This window comes from Cebidichthys violaceus, unplaced genomic scaffold, assembly GCF_023349555.1.
Source record: "Cebidichthys violaceus isolate CVI_PGR_0920_01 unplaced genomic scaffold, fCebVio1.0.p SCAF_29, whole genome shotgun sequence".
In the NCBI taxonomy this organism is placed as follows: Eukaryota; Metazoa; Chordata; class Actinopteri; order Perciformes; family Stichaeidae; genus Cebidichthys; species Cebidichthys violaceus.
In genome coordinates, this window is record NW_027176472.1 from 1,338,274 (window position 1) to 1,345,425 (window position 7,152).

Genomic DNA, 7,152 nt, shown 5'->3' on the forward strand with positions numbered 1-7,152 from the left:
TGTAGCGTCTCCAGGACTTGCGTCTGTCAGTGAGATCTTGGCGAAAAAGAACAAAAAAGCATCACTGAAGGTCTAAGGATTCAAACACTGGAGACGCGGCAAAATGCCATTCATTGTCGAACATCGAAATAACCTTCATGGACTCAAATCTCAAAAAAAAGGTTCCCAAAAGCGTGACGAGGAAGAAGATGAGAAAGGTTGAACTTAGCTCGTTCTTCTCCGGAGCGGTGAGGAGCGAGACGGAGGGAACGTTGGACCCACCAGCGCGCTGGACCCACCATGTAGCATTAAAGCATGGTGGACTTAACATGCTAGCTAACTAGCCAACTGCCATCGAGCTAGCTTGCCAATTCCACCATGCTCTAATGCTACACCGGTAACAAGAGTGTGTAGATGAAGCGTTAAGTTGTTCCATTTGACAAAAACCTCACCTCAGTGAGTCCTTGACTTGCAGTAAGTCAGTTTAGTTTGTACAGAAGATAACCCACTACGACAGTCACAATGGCAACGGTACACATAACAACGCCGCCTCTCTGACCGTCCTGCTACGTTGATTTAAGTGGGAATGTTCGTTCCACTTCTATTCACTTTCTACGGGATGCATTCTACATTCTGCTTACTCCACTGAAAATCAACTGTACCACATATCCCTTCCCTGAGAGAGTAAATGTACTGATGAACTTAAAGTCTGGTCGGAGTGCAAGCAGTCACGCCTAGGATACAGTGAAGACAAACTGCAAGACCCTTTTTGACCAAATAGTCCCAAGAACTTTGAATAGGAACTAATACCTTGATTAGGCAGAGGACCAAGAACCTTTTGAGGAACTTCAACTAGCTTTTGATCAGAGGAACCAGGGCTTAAATATAGTTCCTCTGCCATAGTTCCTGTTGATTAAAATAAAGTTCTTCCTGATGGTTCAGGAACTATCGGGGCAGCAGAGTCTGAAGGGTTGAACGTCGCCGATTGGTCAAATACAGACAACAAGCAGTGTGTGCTGCTAGAATCAACATCAAGACAAGAGAGAGTAACGCATAGTTAGCTTCCCCACGGTTATCGCTGACAATGGGGCCAATCTATTCAAATCAATGGTTATGTCGGATTAAACATGAATGAATTCACTGAAATTGTAATTCCTGTTGATGTTGAAGATTTCTTTACAGAGCTGCTTCAGTAAATACATATCTTTGTATACATTTGGTATTAAAAAGTTAGGAAAGCAATGTTTAAGTTAAGGCTGAAGTTACCTTAAACATAAAAGAATGATCCCAGTCACTTCCACACAGTGAGGAATACGACTTATTGATTGGTATGGTATTGGCAGATACCCAAAGCCCAATCGGTATCAGGACTGAAAAGGTTTGATCATCCTGTCTTGAGTTCCTTAAAAGGTTCATAGATTCCTGGATATGTTCCTTTAGCAGGAAAAGGTCTGGAGAGAGAGGTAAGTGGCTCTCAGCTCCATGTGTCGAGTTGACCAACGACTCTGTTCTTTAACTCTGCACAGGTGACAAACACCAAAAGTCTGCTGCCCTTCTGGGGTCGGCATGAACTTCACGGCCTACAGATCAATACCAAAGATCAAAGATCAAAGCTACAGGGACACTGTTCCTCCAAAACAGGCATGGACACACTAACCATGCAGAAAGTCCAGGATCCAGAATAAGCTGTCAGCTCTGTGAGCAAAGACTCATCCCTGATCAGGCCTCTGCGTTTGGTTTGCACGTATTTGATCGACAGCGATTAGCCAGAGCTGCCCTGACCTCGCTCCCTCTTTGACTGGACCTGATGAAGCCTCCCAGAGCTAATTTATTAAACTGAAATACAAAATCACCAGACTCAAGACGACACGACCAATGGCAGAACTTGCATCAACCGACGCTGACACCAGGCACGGCAGGGTCCCGCCTGAAGATCCGTCTGCAGGTCGTGGATTCCGTTTGTCAATCGAGCACCGATCGATATTAGAGAGGCATTTATGACCTGTTTAACTGTCTGACAGAAGCTCTAAGCTGCTTATAAAACGACTATTATACAATTATGTTTCAAGTTGCTCTGGGACAATGTTAACAAAAAGAAGTTAGTCTGGAACCTGGGGCCTGAATTATAATTCTAAATCTAGAGGAAATCGGGAGGTAAGACTCAAATCGAACTGAATCTACTTGAAGATCATTATTTGATATTTGGAACTGTACAATTTAAAATCTGACTTGTGCAGTTTTCCAGAACGTTCTGAGAAACAAAACACAAGCCCAGAGTTTTATTGCCTGCATTGAGACTACAGCTGGTCTGTTCTAAAAAAAAATCTTAACCGAGGTTGTCGAGCAAACATTCCTGAGGGCTGAAGTAACAGGAAACACCCGTGTGACCTGTTATGAGTCAAACATGACTCAGACAAACATGACTCAGTCAAACATGACTCAGTCAAACATGACTCAAACAGGTCAATAAACAGCTCACTGTCACACCTTTAGTCTTACTGCAGGTAAATCATTACTGCTGGTTTGTATGGAGCAGTGAGCAGAGCCAGATGTTGAGTGTTTGGCTTGAATTTAAGCCATTTCAGTGTTAGGGGCTGATTCCAAATGTCCAAACTTTGCCAAAGCTCGTGTGCCGGTGGACTTGATGGACAACAGTGGGATTTTCAATGCAGTCAAAAATACAGATCAACGCTCCTGATGTGACGCAAGCGCCACCACGGGTCAGTTTCTACTGGTGGAACACGAAGCTGAGTAAGAAAGATGGCGACTACGAGTGGTGGGGACAACGATTCAGGACTAGTAGAAGAAGAAAATGTCTCTGGATCCCCGAACTCTTCATGACTTTTTATGATTTTTTATGACGTACTATACTATGTTTTAAAGCCTTGAATTCGCCAACTTGGCTTACAGCCACCACCATATTGTTTTTTTTACAAAGAGTGAATGGAGGTGACCATATTTGGACTGTGGAAGAAGACGACATAAGCGGCTCGGGTAGCGATCTGTGAATCACTGTGTAGCCCCGCCCCTAAAGCATACTCTACTTTATGGTCTGTTTGACTCTAAATGTTCCATAATGTACTAAATGAACATCATACTGTATTGAAGAAGACTGTAAACTAGAGATTGAGACCATAAACTCATGTTTACAATGTTTACTGAGGGAATAAATCAAGAGAGAAGTAGAGTCATTTTCTCCACAATGCAATAGAAATTGTGGCAAGGGTGAAACACAGGCTTTTTGTTTGTATAGCGTTGATGTGGAAAAATGACGATCAGTTGGAAGAGAGAGAAGAGTCTACACATCAAAGAGTTACATCAAAGAAGAAGCTTCTAATTGATATTTTGACATTTTCGTACTGCGACTCTCATTAGAATCAACTGTTAACAGCTGTGAGTCAATAGGTCAGAAAACAGCCAGCTGAGCATCTTGCTTCGTCAATGTGCCCCCCCCCCGACACACACACACACACACACACACACACACACACACACACACACACACACACACACACACACTGAAATGCCACTTATTTCCTCTTGTCTTTGATATCTGGTTCTCCACCTGCTCCGCCTCCCACAGCCGACAGATGAGCTCAGAGCTTTGATACTTAACGCCTCGGCTACAGCGTCAACAAACGACACCGACAGAACGGGCCGAGTGGTTTGTTGATCCTCCAGGCCTCAACCTGGTAACACATTTTTACATCAGCAGAATCTATTTTAATGAATGTGTTCATTTTAATTATTTAATTATTTATAGTATTATTATATTTATTTTAATTAATTATTTATTTTGTATCATGATTATTTTACACAGTTAAATTAAATATTAACTTAAACAATTAAATATTATATTATCACCACTAAGGGTTAGTTCATCTAAATATCAAATAATAATAAATTAACTCATTTACCCATAATTGTGTCTTTCCCCAAAGATTATGATTTATTTAATCTCAAAACTATATGCATGGCTACCATGAAGTGAAAAGAGCATTACGACCATTGTTAAATTTGGACGGACGTATAATATCTTTAATAACATTACGCAATTGAGGCCCTGAAATAATCATATTTTGATGAACAGAAGCAAAGAAACATTATGGAGCTCAGGTCCTGAGTGAACTGGAGGTACAGGTTGATTAATAAACATTTTATAAACTATCTTATTTATTATTAGGAAATAGTGAACATTTGTAATACAAAGTAGGCAGGATTACAGATTGGTTTTACCAGATCTTGAATAAATTAGTAACTAGGCTCAGCAGGTTTACCAAACCTGTTAGCTTTAGTCTTTTAGCACAACATCGTGTCCTGTATGAAGCCATTAAGTGCATATTTATGACCCTTTTTACAAGGTTAGATAGAGACAGTTTTTAACCAACTTGCAGAGATAAATTAGCAGATTCTAGTAGCTGGCTAGCTTCAGATGAATGGTCATAATAGTAGCCGGTAAACCGCAGGATAACTAGTAGTAGACTAGAGACTTATGCTCACTTCAATGACTTACACAATGCGGGATGGCATTAATCAAACTAAAACTAATGTAATATCTAACATACAGATTTAAATGTAGCGTTAAATAATTTAATATTTATTTGTTGGTCTGAACCTGCAAAGTAACTCAAGTCTCAGGTTAACCCATTTTGTATTATTAATTTGAATCTACGTAGTAACTATTAACTAAAGCTGTTGAATAAATGTTGTCGAGTGTCAAGTACAACATTTACTTTGACTTATAGTGGAGTAGAAGTAGCAGAAAATGGAAACACTCAAGTACAATTAACTCAAAATCTTGAGTACATTTTGAGTAACTTGAGTAAATACACTTAAATCAAAGTTAAAGTCCATTTCCACAATTGCCAACATCAAAGGCAAAAATAAGGGTAATTCAACTTCCATGTCACACAAAAAGTGTACAATATTTAATACAAATAACCTCCATAACAACAACACCAACTACACTCATGTGAACACCAGCATCATACATCTAGGAACAAAGTAAATATGACTCACGGTATGAAGAAGGTCTTTCTTCTCTTTCTTCATGGAGGCAAAGCGGTTAATATCCAGCCTGTAAACATGTCAGGTGCACTTTTATATTGTTTTCATCAACATCTCCTCCATTCATTACTGATGCTAACTAGCTTCCTGCTAGCTAAAGTAGACTTACACACAAACGTTACTGTTTACTGAAACATTAGCTTAACTTTTAGGTTAAGGTTCACATTTGTTTAGTTTTAATTGTTTTATCAAAGCGACATAATAGTGATCATGGTAATGTTTTTAATTAACTTAGTTTCACTTCCACATTGATAATTCTTCTTCTTCTACTTCTTATATTAATGGCGGATTGCAGACGGGCGGAACAATATCGCCCACAATTGTAATGTTACGGAATTACTCTTTTTTTAAGTAATTTATTATCATGATTATAATTCGAGAGAAGCAGTAGTTGGCAATTTCAAATCTTAGATCTCAGTCTCACTCCAATAACGCTCAAACAAGTATATATTATTGAAATTATTAAATAATTTATTTAATAAAATAAAACATAAAAATACAAAATAATATTTATCTGTGGTAGACAGGTGTACATGGAATGCAAAGTGAAAAAAACAGTAAACAGGAATGTAGTAAATGTATATGCGTAGTGAGATGTAGCCTAATAAATATATGGCCTATGCACATGTAAACAGGTAGCAACAGTAAGTGTATAAAAAGGTAAATAAATATATAAATATATATACAATATAAATCAGCAGCCAGATAAGTGGACATTCAAAACCAAATTTCCACAATTGTTTTAATATCCATGAGTTTAATCCCTCTACGATCCAGTTTGTTCATTAATAACTGAACGTTTACTTCCACATTTAGGTGTAGAGATGATTTTAGTTTAGTAGGCCTATGTTCTTTCCTACTTTTCCCAAGTGACCTTCCCACTCTGATAACCGGATTCCCGAGATTCCCGTGGGACGGGAGTGTTCACTATTTATCACGGGAATGGGACAGGACAGGAAGAAGAAAAAAAAAAAAGGCAACGGGAGGAGGCAGGACGAGAATCGACCATCAGTCAGTAGAGATGCATCAATAACCAGTCTCAAAATGTTGGTAAAACTGCCAATATAGTCGTCATCTACACAGTCGATTTCTCGCCTCAACAAATTCTCAGAACGAGCCATTGTTTGGACCAGGTGGCCTACATTCGTACAACGGGAACAAAAGCTCTCTTCCCGCGTCCGTCTAGTTCGTAATGGCTGTTAGCATCATAGCTAGGCTAAAGTTAGCATGTAGCAACAGCCTGGAAGGGTATAGCCAATCAGACGCAGAGTAGGGGCCAAGCGACTCAAGTTTACTGTAGTCTCTCCCACATACAGCCAATCATAATGTGTGACGTCATCTGTGTTAGTTTGAAGCCTGTTTCGAGTGCTTCCTTTCTGTTGGAATCGGAAGTCGGAGCTGGTAATGAAATCACACCCGAGTTGATTGTGTTCCAGAACAAGTTGGAAAACGTATTAGGGAGTCATTCTTAGCAATAACAATTGATAACACTTTATGCTAGTATTTAACAATGCACAAATATGAAAGAAGAGCTAATAGACATATTACTACAACTTTTAGCCATCTTGGATTCTGAGGTTGGGGTTTGGTGGGGTTAGCCTAACTTTCCGAGTCGGAAATCCGACTTAAGGCAGCGTTCCAGATGAAATTTCCAACTGGGAACTCAGAAAATTCAACTTCCCTATACAAAGGGAACGCAGCATTATAACGCTGGTTATGCTGTAATCCATTCTACCGGGAACTCGTGAAAAACATCGACGCAGAAAAGTGCAAAGAAACTCCCGTCTCAACCAACTTGAAATGTCTTAAATTAAATTTCCAGAAATGGTCAAATTTACTCGTCGGGCATAAACACTCAGTACTGCAGCAAATTTCGTGGTACTGCGACAGATTGCATGTAGCATTTAATTTCTTTTTGATTTGGACCCAGTTTTCAAATCTTGTCAGTTGGTCTTTGATCTATTCGAGAGGCAACATACAATTGAATTTTCCATTAGACAATAGTCACAAAACTTCTGACTGTTGTTAATTATAGTTTTTCGAAAGAAGTCGGAATTGGCAAAGAAACTTGTGTAATTTATATATAAATACTTCTCAATAACATGA